We start from the raw sequence: 16,033 nt of genomic DNA on the forward strand, positions 1-16,033 counted from the left end.
ATCAATGATACCAATTCTCTCCTGAATTACTTACTTTTACAACATGACTTCCATGGTGTTCAAAATCATCAGGCCTTCAATGCCCCTGAAAAGAAACAAGAATTTATAATGACTAGCGGATGATATTATGATATGCACAGGGGTGATTTTTAAAATTTTGTAAGTTAAAAACTATATACTCGTGTCTTCAAAGAATGATGAGGAGAACAGAACCCAACACGATAAAATATAACATAACAGCAAACGTTCAAAGATTGTCCTCAGGTAATCTGTCTGTTCATTTATGCATTCATTCACACAATCACTCAGCGCTGCTAGCTAAACATTTGTTGTGTGTCCAGAACTTCATTAGGCACCCCTGAACTTGAAAACAATGCAGGTGAAAGTCCTAAGGAACGCTTAAGAGAAGACACACATGCAGCAGTTAGTGAAGAATTCTGAAATTATAGCAGCAGGGCTGTGTGGCTTTGCTCAGGAAAATTTTACATCACTTTGAAAGGGCAGAGAAGGGGAAAGAAAGCTTTTTGGATGAGGGCTTTCACATTGGGTGTTAAAGGAATATGAGACAAGGGACTTTACACATTTGTTTACAGCTCTGCTAATGACACACCATCCTTCCAATCTCCAGGCCTAAAACTACCACATAATGCCTAGCACATAATAGACACTCCACAAATATTTACTGATTTAAAAAAAAGGAATGAATGAGTCGTTGTTGCCTCCTCCATGCAGCTCCAGTCTTTCCAATGCATACATAGATCTGTTGGTGTCATTCACCAACTCTAAAGCTTCCCAAGACAGAAGAGATAAAAGTGATGCGACTACAATCTTTGGATCAAATAGTCTTGGGTTTGAGTTCCAAACACCTTCAGACTGGCTTCCATCCTATCCTATCTAATCCTAGCTCTCTTTTACAGATTTACTGTCCCTTTGATACCTAAATCTAACCATGTCACCCCTCTGACCCCCCATCTCTTGCTGAAAAACCTTCAGTGGCTGCCCCTCTGTCCTCAGAGTCTGGTGTCTACCATCCTCTCCAGCTTCTGTTTTCTCGACACTTACTTTCAACTCTTCACTGTTTGGAAGATGTCATGTTTTCTGTCTCCTCTGGGCCTTCACACATATGTAGGATGCTTTCCTTGGACTGTTTCTCTCTACTGTATGCCCTCCCCTACCCCATCCCCAGTATCAAGCTAACTCTCGTGCATCTTTCCGAGCTGGGTTTAAATGACACTTTATTCTTGAGGCCTTCCTTCCAGGTGGTCCCTGGGCTGTTGGGCTCACAGAGCACACACCATAGTTGATTGTAATAAAGGTTGTCTTTTCTACCTGGACTGGTGATGCTGTGAAGGCCTTGAGTGTGTCTGGTTCATGGTTGTCTTAGAACCTGGCGTAGGACCTGTGCTAATGAATGTCTTTTGAATACATTCATGAGATCTAAAGCTTGCTGGCTGCATGACCCTGGGCTGGGAACTTTGGCATTCAGAACCTCAATTGTATCTTTTGTAAAGTGAAGGTAATAGCTATCTCATAGGATCTTGTACACTACAAAGCATCAGGTAAATATCTACTTGTAATGGCCTCTGAGTAGACCCTCACTTGTCTTTTTACTTTGTCTCCTGCTTCTCCCATTAATGTATAGGTGGCACCAAACTGGACCTACTTGCTTTTTCTTAAACATTGTCCTATGTCCCATTTTTGTTCCATTGCTCATGCTGCTCCCTCTGCCTAGAACTTCCTTCCTCTCTTCTTCCCATCTCAAAAACTTCGTCTATCTCAACTCCATGGGGTCTCCCTTGATTGTCTTAGCCAAAAGTTACCTCTCCCTTCTTTAACTTTTGGGGTATTTTATCTTCCCCTCTCCTAGAACATGCATCACTTTCAAAATTGTGTTATGGGTAATTGTGTACAACTTCTAGGTTAGTAGGCTCTAGAGTTAGTCTTCTGGGATTCATTTTCCCGATCTGCCTACTTACTAGCTACACAACCATGGGCTAGTTAGTGAACTTATCTAAGCCTCAGTTTTTTAATCTGTAAAGTGGGAATAATAATAACATCTGTCTCATAAAGTTTTTTCTTGGGGAGGGAGGTGCATTAAATGAAATTATGTAAGTAGATAATTTAGCACAGCGCCAGATCCATAGTCAGTAAGTATATGCTTCACATAACATCATCATCATCTTTATCACCTTCTTCCTATGTGTAAGTTTCTTGAGGACAAAGACTACATTTTATAGGATCCCCAATGCCTGGCCTATAGTTAGTGCTCCATAAAGGTTTGTTGAATGCAGGCATAAATAATATAGGCAAATATGAGAAAATAATGACTTTTTCTTTCGCTATAAAATGATACAAATTTACTGCATTTTTGGGCTTTTTAGTAACCACGAGCCCTGTGGACTTCCTCAATGAGCATGAGCATTTTGTAATAGTGTCTAATAGAATAGGCCCACTATGTTGCCATCAGTCTGGAATTTGGAAAATTACAAGCAGAATTAAAGAACAGTGTTAGAATTATTTATTCTTTCTATGCCCCTTTATTGCATTCATTTTGGGAGAAATTATCTATTCTTATTTAATAAGAAGATTACATTACATATTCATGTAGAAAGAATTTTACCAATTTGTGGAAACTTTTCTCAGATCTTGCCTCATGTTAGATGTCAGGCAATGTTTCATTTGGAGAGAGAAAAAACAACTAGTTACTGTGATTTACAGTTAGGCAAGTTATTCTGAATTTCCTTGGTAAAAAGAAAATGAAAACTACATTTATAAAATATCATAGAGGTTCGTCTTCTAAACAGCCAGTTATCTGGAAAATATATGTAGTCATTTTTCTGACTTAATAAGGAGAGAAAGCAAGTTTCACTTATCTTAATTTTGCACGTAATGAATGTACCAGATGAGAGTTGGCTATGATATGTGACTGCTCTTTCATTAACAGATTAGATAATTGCCCTCTTGGAATGGACCAACTTTATTATTTAGCACCTGACTTTCTCCTGAAATAATCTAGAACTCTTTTGAAAGTCAGTGTGCAGAGCTCTGGTTAGAGGAATGATATAACGTATCCTGGGCACTGAGAAGTTCATGGCTTTCCACATGCTTTTGGAACGATTGGCCATTGCCTGCATGGTACCGCTTTAGAGGCAGTTGAAAGATCTGATCTCATTGAACTGGTCAGGGGTGAAATTCTACCACCGGGAATTCCATTCATTCCAGTTGGTTGGGGGAGGACTTAAGAGTAGGGAGCTTGGGAGGCAGCTTGGTGTAGAACAGCGGTTGCCAAACTGTGGTCTGTGAGCCAAGTTCAGTCCACGGTCCATTTTTGTAGAGCCCATAAGGTAAGAATGGCTTTTACATTTTTAAATGGTTGGGAAAAAAATCAAAAGAAGAAGAATACTTTGTAACATGTGAAAATTATATAAAATTCAAATTTCGGTCTCCGTGCGTGAAGTTTTCTTGGAACACAGTCACACTCGTGAGTTTATGTGTTGTCTAGGGTTGCTTTTGTTCTACAATGGCAGAGTTGACCAGCTGCAATAGAGGCTGTATGGCCCTTAAAGCCAAAATATTTAATATCTGGCCCTTTACAGAAAAAGTTTGCTGGTGTAAAGGAAAGAGCATTGAAAGCCATGGAGTCAGGCTTAGGGTTGAATCTCACCTCTTCTAGTTACTAGCTCCGTAACCTCAGTCCGGGTGACATTCATTCATTCATTCATTCATTCAATAAACATGTTTGAGTTCTTACTGTTTCCTAGAGACAGTGCTTGGCATTCGAGATGCAGTAGTTTTTGCACCTGAGGATTACCAATACCTAATCTGCTGACTTATGGGGAAGAATAAATACAATTAAGTATTCAAAGTGCCTAGCACATAGTAATTGCTCAAAAAATGATTTTTGGAAGTCCGCAAATAACCTTCTACCCTAGTATTTTGGAAGGGATTTAGGAGTGGGGTGAGGAGAGGCAGATTGATGAGCTGATGGCTAACAAGAAGCTAGACTGGTGTTTCTAATAGTGGTATGCTGAGGAATCTGGAGGGAAGAGAGGCATTGGAAAGGCAGGGAAGGGACACAGAAACATGACTTCAGTTGTCCTCCAAGCCTGTTTTGTTCCCATGTAAACTTCTATGGGTCTGAGTGTTGGGTGGCACATGGTCCTTTAATAACTACTAGTCAAAATATTCCTAGGAAGTGATAGAGTCAGAATTTTGAATCCTAGACATTTTGATTCTGGTGCTATCAGTCATTACACCAGTGTTTCGCAAATTGGGATATAGGTTCCATGGAGATATTATCAGGGGTCCTAGAGTTCTCTACAAGAACTTCTATACTTAGAGTATTATGATAATCTTAGAAAAGAAGAGGGGAAAAGGCAATAGAAGCATATTCTGGACACTCAAACCATTTTATAACCTAGTGTTGCCCTGTGGTGCCTTTCTCTAAGTTTGCATTTGTGTTTAGATTAGGTCATTTTAGCGGGCTAATGAGGAAAGAATGGAAGCAGCAGACTTAATAGGAAAATGATGTGTTGACACTATAGGAAAGTTAAGTTATATTACAGCTCACTCTAAGGACAAAGATTTCACAGTAATTCTAAATGAGAAAGGAGGTGGGAGAACTGAATCATCGCACAGCACACGGGGTACTGGTGTGCCATGAAACCTGGGCATGTTGAGAAGGGCAAGCCAGTTTTAGCAAAACCAGATCCACTGTGTAACTTGCATTTCATTAGTTTTGTGGTTTTGCTTGTATTTAATTTCTAAATTTGCTTTGGATTTGTAAATTGTACAAAAACTACGTACATAAGGACACTTTAAAAACTCGTTGTTTAAAACTACATTTTACCTCATTTAAGTGACGTGATTTCAGTGATATTCCAAATGATTCTTTATTATTATGTGTTCTTGCCTTATTTTGTAATTTAAGGCTTCATTGAATGGGGGCACTCTCTAAATTCTGTCCAAAATATTAAAAAAAATAGTCTAGAGCTGGAAAGAAGGCAGGAGAAAATTTTCCCATCAGTGTGTGGATGTCCTGTGCTTCTGTTGATGGGGTTGCTTTTCCATGCACGGAATATGTCCAAAAGAGATGAATATGGATCCTTCACTATGTTGTTTAAATTATAATCCTATTTCTTTCTGATGTTACTCCAGATCATTCAATTTCCATTTCTGTGACTTTTGCTTATCAATGAAATATTTTTTCATTAGGGTCTGATGCCAATGCTACTGTCTTAGGATGGTTCTTGGCTCTTCTTTATCCAGAAAAACAAGAGGAAAAGGAACAATCAGGCCCCCACCTCTCTGTACCTGCACTTATGTTATAAACAGGTTTGTTTTTTGTTGTCTATTCCTCCCTCTAGAGTGTAAACTCCATGGGGACAAGGATTTCCTCTTGTTTATTTTTTTCAGAGTTTCTAAACTAGGAGCACTTTTGCTCCTAGGGGATGCTTGGCAATGTCTGTAGTTCATTTTGGTTGTCATGACTGGGGTGGGGGCTATCACTGGCATCTAGTGGATAGAGGCTGAAGATGCTGCCTTATATCCTATAATGCACAGGACATCAATCCCCACCCCCAACAATAAAGAATGCAGTTTAGAATGTCAGTAGTGCTGAAGCTGAGAAACCCACAGTTAAAAATGTTGTCTGACAAATAGTATGGTCTTGTATTTGTTGACTAAATACAAAAAATAATTGGTATATACTATGTGTCAGGGAGTATGTTAGAGGCTTTATAGATGTAGCGAGATCATTAACTGACATATTAATTTGGCTCTGGTTCCCAATGTATTTTTCTTGGTCCCCATTCCAAACAGGTAGCTGCTGGTAGCATTTCCTGACCTTTAGAGTGTGTGACAAGGTTGAGAAGTGGCAGAAGAAAGGTTCTCTGCTTGACCTTGTGAAGGGTAAGTCACTGAGATTGTACAGTGTGTCCTGGAGGGGACTTTCTGTGACCTTGTAGAGAAGGAAGTATGGAGTCCTATTAATGACAAAGATCGAATTTCTTTCCAGCCTGTTGGACTAGGGGTTTGACATTGGATTTAATAAATTATTATGCCATTTTTTGTATATCTAAATTTGTGAAACAGGATTTATATATTTTATACATTACTTGATTTTAAAATTCTTAGGCAACTATACAATGATAGGCTTTATTATTATCCCCATTTTATAGTTGAGAAAGCTGAGATTCAGAGAGATGAATTAACTTACTTCAGATCATGTATATTATAAATGAAAAACTCATGATTTGAGCCTACCTCAGTCTGACTTCAAATCCCCAAACGAAGACTGTCTTTTTCTGACTGGAAGAAGCTTATGGGTAAAGGAATAAACCTGAGTGTTCACAAAGTACAAAAACTTCCTTCCCAAACCATCCCCTTTCTCCCTAGAGTGGTTTTTGCTTCTGTAAATGGTTTTCTCTTTCTCCCTAGGTGGGCTATTGATTAATTATCTAATACTCGCACCTACCATGTCTAAGATACTCAGTTACCAGAGATGGCTTATAGGTTTTATTTCACGTGTCATCTCTGATCATTTAGCAATGGCTATAAATGTCTTGAGAAAGATTCTCAGGCTGAGTCTGGGAACAGAGCCATCATCAATTAGCTGTCTGTTCTTGGGTCTAGTGGTTTGCACACATTCCACACATTTACATTCCCTGTTCGGGGCACTAGGGGGCAATCAAAGATGAACAAGGTCCCCGATGGAAATAATCCTTCAAGATTCAGCTCCATTCCGACCACCTCCAGAAGCTTTCCTGATCATCTCAGTTTCTCTCTTTTTTCTAATCCTATAGCCACAATCTAAGCAGAAATATTCCCATGAAACTTAGTACAGCTGCAGTGTAATGCTTTTCATGTCTGTGTCTTACTTCCTCAGTGGACAGTAAGGCCTTGGAGATCAGTGGGTAGTACTCAGGGAGCCCCACATCTCTCCTGTGACTTAAGGCAATAAGAATTCAATGAATATTTGTTGAACAGAGGATTAAATAAATTAATGAATGAAGTGGGTTATGACATACCAGGACTTTTATACCTATTGAGTTGAAGAATGTACAAATACATACATGATCCCAAAATGAAACAATTAATGCCTAGCATAGCAAGGGACCTTCAGGATCTTGCTCCAGCGCTGCGATCAGGATTTGTTCTGCCTGGTCAGTATTCCTCAAACACCTGTTGTTATTAAATATTTTGAATATCTAGACTGAACATTTCAATCCAAAAGTGAAACCCCTTCCAGGTGTCATCATTCCTACACCTGTTTTATTTGTCTCCTATGGTTATCCCCACCCAACATACTCCATATTTACCCGTTTGCCTTCCCCCTCACAAGGGAGAAGAATGCAATGCAGACAGTGCTTTTGGCTTTTTTAGTGACTGCTTGTTTCTGTTACCTATTGCTGCATCAACAAACAACCCCAAACTGATTTCATTATGTGCAATGATTTTATGGATCAGGAGGAATTCAGACAGGGTACACATTAGGTGTATTAGTTTTCCACTGATGCATAACAAATTACCACAAATTTAGCAGCTTAAAATAAGATACATCTATTATCTCAGTGGGTCAGGAATCTGGGTATAGCTTGACTGGGTCCTCTGCTCAGAGATTCACAAGATTGCAATCAAGATGTTGGCCAGGTTGTAAAGCTTATAAGGTGATTGGGAGAATTCAGTTTCTTGTGGTTGTAGAACTGTGGTCCACACAGTTAATATAAACCCAGTCTTATTTTACTATTATATAAGACCAGGTAATATAATATAATATAATATAATATAATATAATATAATATAATATAATATATATAATATAGTGTAATATAATATAATACCGGGTCTTATTATTAATTTTTGCTCCAAAAGACGCGTTAGATCTGATGGTCCGGCTAGGTCTTTTTGGGGGGGAAACACGGTAGCATCACTTCTGTGCCACAAACTTGTACAGATTCCAAGGATATAGACCCTTCCTTTTGATGAGAGGAATGGCAAGAAATCTGTACCCATTATTATTTTTAAAAAAATATATCACTTTGTTATGTCTCCAGTAGGCATGCAATAAATATTTGTTGAATTAAAGAAATATTTTTCTAATGAATCTAATTCAGACTAAGATGGAATTATATCAAGGAAAACTGGCAGAGACTCAAATGATGAATGAGTTGAGTAAGTTATAGGAAAAGCATTTTGGGCAGAGAGAACAGCATATACAAATGCATAGGAACATGAAGAAACTGTGTACATTAGGTCAAATACAGGTAGTTCAGTGTAGCTAGAACATAGAGTGTGTATGGAGCAGTGGGAGGTGATGAATGTGGAGAGATGGGCAGGGGCTGGGTTATGGGGGACTTGTGGGTCATGCTATGGAGATTTCCTGAAAGAGCAAGAAAGACATTGAAGAGTGTCACGAGTTCAGGTAAGCATTCTAGAAAGATTCTTATGTCTGCAGTATAGAAGGTAGATTGGAGGTATGGAGAGCAGTGAGCTGGCTGGCTGCTATAATAATTCAGGCAAGAGGCAATGAGAATGAATTGTGCCTTTGCATGAGGAATGGAGAAGAGAGGACAGTTTTCCACATCAGAGTCTCAGTCAATAATTTTAGTATTGCTTTACTTATTTATTTTTGCATTCATTGCAATCTGAATTCCTGGCCTTACTATTCATCACAGAGTTTGATGCTTATCTGGAATGCATGGATGTTGAAACTCATTGGCATACGTCGGGCACAGTGTACAGTGCATCTGATCACTACTCCCCACACAATCTTTACAGCTCAGCTCTGGACTGGCTCCCTTGGTGATGAGATAAATACATTGAGATGAAGCCACGACAGTCACCTTGGCTTGGGATACAGCAAGGAGATAGAATCTGATTCCTGCTTTGCTTGTGTTCAAAGCAGCATGACATATTTGTACAGCAGTATTCTCTCTGGAGTGTCAAGTACTTAATAAATATCACCTCTGCACATTTTTGCAAATAGATCCAGTTGAATTCCCAGGTTGCAGAGTTTCTGTGGTGAATAAGCTTCTTCTATTGTTTTTTTCCTCACTAGAAAATTATCAAAGGGCTGGTCACTGTTAGGACCAGGACAAATTCTTCATTCCTTCCTGCTGATGGAGGAAAAAGGAGCATGACCCTTCTGTTACAGACTTGAGAAACCAGCTGGTCAGTGAGGAAGCCCAGGGGAAATTGAGATCACACATCCCATCTCCTGTAACTAATGAATTTGTCACCTTTGGTACTTAAACAAGCATATTGGATTTAATAAGTGTTAAGAAAAATCTAGACCCTGAGAATTCCTTCAATTCAATTCCAACAAATATTTATTGAACACCTACTATATGGAAGTACTGTGAGATCAAAGCAACAAAAATGAGAAATCACAATGCGAGAGCAATAACAACAAAAATCTCTTTCCTCATGAAGCTCACATTCCAATGAGTGGAAACAATAATCATAATAAAGAAATTATAACAAAGGTTATATGTTAGAAGTAGTAATTAAAATTCATAGTATGTTAGAAGGTGATATGTTTTATGGAAAAAAACAAACCTGAGTAAAGGGGGTTGAGAGATAAGCAGAGCATGGTTTGCAATCTTAAATAGGGTGGTCATAGTATGCTTATTAAGAGATCTTTTCAATTATCCTCCACTCCACTCAGTTATATTTGAATGAAGAAATCCTTACTCTTGAGCCACTTAAATTGCTTGATCTCTCTGAATCTCAGTCTTCTCATTCATTCACTCATTCAAACAACATACATCTGTTGTATTAATGGTGTTGTTCCCATCTATATTTTGGAAAATATCAATAAGTAATCGACACAATCATTGCTGTCATGGAGCATCTAATTTAGTAAGAAGGCAGACTTTCAACAAGTCATTCTCAGAAAGTACAATGGATGCTCTGGGAGGGAAAGCTTTGAGTGCTGTGAGAGCAGATCATAAAGGGATGTCTAATCTAATCTTTGAGTCAGGAAAGGCCTCTGAGAAATGTCATTTAAGCTGAAGCCTGAAGAGTAACTAGTAACGTGGGTGGGCTAGGATGGGAAAGGGTCCTCCATGCAGAGGAAACAGCCTGTGCAAATGAGAGTCTGGGGCCTTGATCACTTGACAGAGAAGTTCACTGTGGCTGGAGCACAGAGGGCAAGGTGGAAGTTGTCTGGCGAGGAAAGTCGAGGTCCAATCACACAGTGCTTGTAGCCAGGTCAATTATCTGCAAAAGGAAGTAAAGAATGATACGCAGCATCTTGCATTGAGTAGGTGTTCAATAAGTGATAGACTGTTAACCATATAAATGATGATAATAATAATAATGAACTAGAGCATGTAAAACCCTAAACCAGTTGCAAGTTGGAGTCCTTAGTGTATCTTCTGGTAAAGTAAGCTACGTCTCAGTGGCAGGAGGCTGACTTGGGTTGGTGTTTAAGGGAAAGCTGAGTTCTCTGTTGACTTCTGAGCCCAACATAAACAATCTCTTGGTAGGGTGATAAAGTAAAAGAATTCGAAATTGGAGACAGATCCTTCTGGCTTTCAATGTTAAGTCTTCCACTTACTAGCTCTGTGACCTAGGACAAGTCTTTTATCTCTCTGGATCTCAATGACCTTATCAGTAAAATAGAGAAAATAATACTATTTACTCTCAAAGGTCTGATAGAGGATCGAATGAAACAATATTTGGGAAATTGTATTGCGATTTCCAAAGTGCTACAGTTTGGTTCGATTTACTCTTGGGCACTTTGATGGGAAAAAAGTCTAAGAAAAGGCCTTCTCTTTGGATTTTCCCCAGACCAGATTCTTTCCATCATTACTGCACTGCAGTTCAACGTATTTCTCATCCAGTGCGCTAATGCTTTCTTTGATTGTTGAGTCAATTCTCTTTGTGAGGCCCCATTTCATTATGGTGCTGCTCTAAAATTCAGTCCAAGCTAAAAGCAAATACACAATCAGGAACTAGGGGGCAGGTCACGTTACATTCATTCACACTTCTCTACAAATAATGGGATCTGTTTAGATGGCAACAGACAAGTCTAATCTCCTCCATATTACTATAGTTATTAACTACTACTCCTAAAATCTATCAAGTTATCCTTATTGTTATTATTATGAAACTTCATCCCATTTCCATGTCATAAAGATAAACCAAATCTCATTTCAATTAGTTACAGCAGGAGAGAATGAACTTTAAACAGACATTTAATTTCTGAAAAAAAAATTAGGAAGTTCTTCATGGAAATGTTATGGCATTTTGAAACAGATTAATAGTTCAGTGTGAACACATCCACCCTGCAGCTAAACGATGGGTGTATGACGATGAGGAGACAGGTTAAATGAGCAAAACCAGTTGATACCACTGCTTTGGTTCTAATCAAATAATATTCACGTTATGACTCTTTAGTGTTATTCTTTTTTTCATTCACTTTAAGGGTTGAATTATTGGTCTTGTGCTATGGGTGTATTTTATTTATTAATAAAAAATAGTTGACTTTCAGGGTGATAATACAATTTAACAAAATCTTGCCAAACTAAATGCTGTGGAGAGACTCACATTCTCCCTCAAAAGATCAATCTTCCAAGATGTCCACCTGTCTCTGGGGCAGAGGTGGAGGGGGCCGGTAGCTTATTAAAGCTTGTCCATCGTTTTTTTTTCTTTTCTTTTCTTTTTATTAACATTCATATCCAAGAGTGTGCCCACTTTTCAGCAGCTGAACATGACAAGGGGAAAAGGTTTCAATGATGAATTCTTGTGTGTGTCTGTAAATTTCATGCTTGTGGAGTTGGATTAATAGCAAGGGAGACTGAAGTCCTTTTGTTCTTGCACAAACAGCTACAAAGCAGAGAGCAACAAGTGAGCTTCCCAGTCTAGCAAGGCCTCGAGGCATGACTGGAGGGACCTCCTAGTCAATCTCTGGCCTCTCTTCTGAGGGCTAATTATGGCATTTGTTCCACTGGGACCTGGATAGAAACCACGAAACGAATGTCAGCGAGACTTCAACGCTTCTTTCAGCCTCCCTGAAGGCTGGGTTTGCATGAAATCTTCTAGATTTAAATTTGTTGCCATGGAATTACCATCCAAGGCCTTTATATACCTTTCAGTCCTCAGGGAAAGAAAATAGAAGCTAATCTGGCTGCTGTGGGTTACAGAAGGATTGGTCTTTGAATATTTGGAACCAGTCCTTTGCTCCAGGGCACTAGAACTGTGTGATGGGATTAAAACTTGTCTTCCTGGAAAAGAGAGACCATCTCACTGCACTACAGTGTTACAAAGCCCTTTGGGAGGGATCTGTTGTAGACAATTGAAATAAAGTTAATACGGCCTTGACTTTTTATCTAATATCATGTTTTAAAAGAAGCTCAAAGTATTTCATTTAATTCAGTTTAGTACATTTTCTGGCCCTACTAATTAGGTAGTTTAGTGGCTAGGAACACTGGTTCTTAAATAAGGTCTTGTCTTCAATAACTCTTTGCAGAAAAATGAGAAAAATAAGGAAAATGTAGCAAGCTTTTCTATAAAGCCTAATTTATTCTTCTGCTTCAGTTGTTAAAGATATCCTTTCTTTTATGAAATGATGCTGATGGTAGATGGTAGTTGTTTCTTTTTAAATGCTCTTTACAGAATACAAAAGATGGTAAACTTAGGTTTATTCTCATATTTTAAAAAAAGTTTTTGTGGTTTTCTTTGTTTGGTTGTTCTTTAATTTTCAGGTTAACAAAATCCCCAAATCTGAAAACCACTCTCTCAGAGCACAGGTTTTGGTGTTAACAGAAATTGACTTTATGACTTACCAGTTATTTGACTTTGATTAAGATATAATAATTACTTTTCTGAGCATTGATTTTCTCATTTGTAAAATGAATATCAAAGGGTGTATCTCACAGAGATATTGTAAGCTAACAATATTCATAAAAGTAAAAAATTGGAAAAAGTCAAATTTGATGGGCATAAATAGCCATCAATGGGTGATTGGAAAAACAAACTGTGGTATATCTACGCAATGGAATACTATTCAGCAATAAAATGAAAATAAGACCTAGCCGGACAATCAGCTCTAATGCATGTTTTGGAGCAAAAATTAATATAAGACCCAGTCTTATTTTACTGTAAGACTGGGTATAATATAATATAATATAATATAATATAATATAATATAATATAATATAATATAATACAATATGACTGGGTCAATATCATATAATACAATATAATGTAACATAATATATTATAATATTGGGTCTTACATTAATTTTTGCTCCATAAGACTCATTAGAGCTGATTGTCCGGCTAGGTCTTATTTTCGGGGAAACAGGGTACTATACTGTGGATGAACCTCAAAAATATTATGCTAAGTAAAAGAGCTAGGCACACAAGACCATATGTGATATCATTCCACTTATATGAAAGGTCCAGAAAAGATAAATCTATATAGACAGAGAATAGATTGGGGATTCCCTGGGGTTGGGAATGAGAATAGGGATTGAATGTGAGTGGACAGGAGGGATCTCTCTGGGGTAACAGAAATATTGTAAAACAGGGCCATAGTGATGGTGTGCAATTCTGTGTGTTTACAAGGAAATCATTGAATTATACACTTAAAATGGGTGAATTTTGGGGTATGTAAATTATATTTCAATAAAGCTGTTTAAAAATAATTTAAAAAAGACAAATGTAAAACAAAATAGAGCTAATGTCTGTGAAGTACCTAGCCCAGTGCTGCTATGTAGTGTGTGTGCAATGAAGAAAATCATAGAACTGTATTTGCTAACCTTTCAGAGAACTCCCTCCTCCACCGTGATTTGTTAGACTTTGCATGAGTGACAAATTAGTTAAAGCCACTATGATTTCACTGTATATATGTTACTACAGCTGATATTATCAAGTGGTGAGACAAGACCTATACAACAAAGTCATTAGATTCTGAAATAAGCCATTTTAAGATTAAATGCCAAAAAGAGCTACACAGATAGTTGTTGATCTGGGACTTCAGAAACAGGTAAGTTCTCTGTGTCAAGAAGAGGTCCCTAGGGCCGACCCGGTGGCTCAGGCGGTCAGAGCTCTGTGCTCCTAACTCCGAAGGCTGCCGGTTCAATTCCCACATGGGCCAGTGGGCTCTCAACCACAAGGTTGCCAGTTCAATTCCTCAACTCCCGCAAGGGATGCTGGGCAGCGCCTCCTGCAACTAAGATTGAACACGGCACCTTGAGCTGAGCTGCCGCTGAGCTTGCAATGGCTCAGTTGGTTGGAGCACGTCCTCTCAACCAAAAGGTTGCCGCTTCGACTCCCACAATGGATGGTGGGCTGCGCCCCTGCAACTAGAAAACGGCAACTTGACCTGGAGCTGAGCTGCACTCTCCACAACTAAGACTGAAAGGACAACTTGAAGCTGAACGGCACCCTCCACAACTAAGATTGAAAGGCCAACAACTTGACTTGGAAAAAAAAAAGTCCTGGAAGTACACACTGTTCCCCAATAAAGTCCTGTTCCCCTTCCCCCAATAAAATCTTAAAAAAAAAAAAAAAAAGAAGAGGTCCTAAGGTGGATCATTGAAGAATGGGGAAGAAATCAGAAAGAAGAGAAGAGGCAGAAGAATGGCCTAGGAGAGGAAAGCAGGGTAAACGCAGTCAGAGAAATGTTGAGTACAAACACATAGGGAGTGCCAGGGAAGAGAATGGACTTTAAAGACAGACAAATTTGGGTTCAAAGTCTGGATCCACCATTTGCAAACTGGGTGACCTTGAGTTAATAACTTCTGAGACCCAAATTTCATTAACTATAATAAAAGGATGATAATAATACCTGTCTTCTAGGATTAATGTGAGTATTAAGTGAGATATCCTACATAAATCTCTTAGCACAATGCCAGACTTATAGAAAGTATTTAATAAACATGAATTTCCTTTCCTCTTATGTCTTCTTAGAGGTGATAATTTGGTTATGGAAGGAGTACATACTGGCAATGATGTTTTTAAAAAGACAATATCAAAAAAAAAGACAATATCAGATTAAAACTAATTAATTATACAGTCAGATATTTTTACCAACTGAAGATCTAGTTTATCAGTAAATGCATCCTGCATTTCTCCTTGGCAATACTCATGACAGTTTTTAAAAAATCAAATTTATTTTGATATAATGTACATGTAACATACTGCACTCATTTAAAGTTTACAATCCAGTGAGTTTTGACAAATGTATAAACCATTGTAACCACCATCACAGTGAAGATACAGAGCATTTCTATTATTCTCAGAAGTTCTCTATGCCCCTTTGCAGGTATCCTACCCTTTATACCTGGCCACTGGCAGATTTCCTGTGCTACTGGTTAGTTTGTTTTTTCTAGAATTTTATATAAATGGAATCATACATTTTAGTAGTCCATTTCATCTTATTGCAAAGTGGTATTCCATGGTGTGGATATATCATAATTTATTTATCCGTTTACCTGATGGTAGAAATTTAGATTGTTTCTAGTTTTTAGCTATTATGAATAAAACTGCTGTAAATATTCAAGTACAGCCTGGTAGACATATGTTTTCATTTCTTTGGGGTAAATATCTAGGAGTGGAATTTCTGTGTCATAAAATATGTTTAACTTTATAAGAAGAACCTTCCAAACTTGCCCCAAGTGGTTGTCCCATTTTATATTCCAGCCAGCAGTGTATGAGTTCCAATTTCCCACATCTTCAACAGCATTATGTATTGTCAGTCACTTCAGTTTTAGCTATTGTAATAGGTATGTGGTGGTATCTTATTGTAGTTTTAATTTACATTTTCCTGGTGACTACTGATGTTGGGTCTATGAGCCATTTGTATATTTTCTTTTTTTAAATTTTTTATTATTAGTTTCAGGTGTAAAACACAATGTAATAGTTAGCATTTATACCCCTCACAAAATGTATATTTTCTTTTGAGGAATATCTGTTCAAGAGTTTTGTCCATTTAAGAATTTGGGCTCTGGTAGTTTTAATTATTTTTTGAATGTCTGTCTTACATACAAAAGTGTAAACTCCATGAGTTACTGCATCCCCA

The sequence above is a fragment of the Rhinolophus hipposideros genome, assembly GCF_964194185.1.
Source record: "Rhinolophus hipposideros genome assembly, chromosome: 8".
In the NCBI taxonomy this organism is placed as follows: domain Eukaryota; kingdom Metazoa; phylum Chordata; class Mammalia; order Chiroptera; family Rhinolophidae; genus Rhinolophus; species Rhinolophus hipposideros.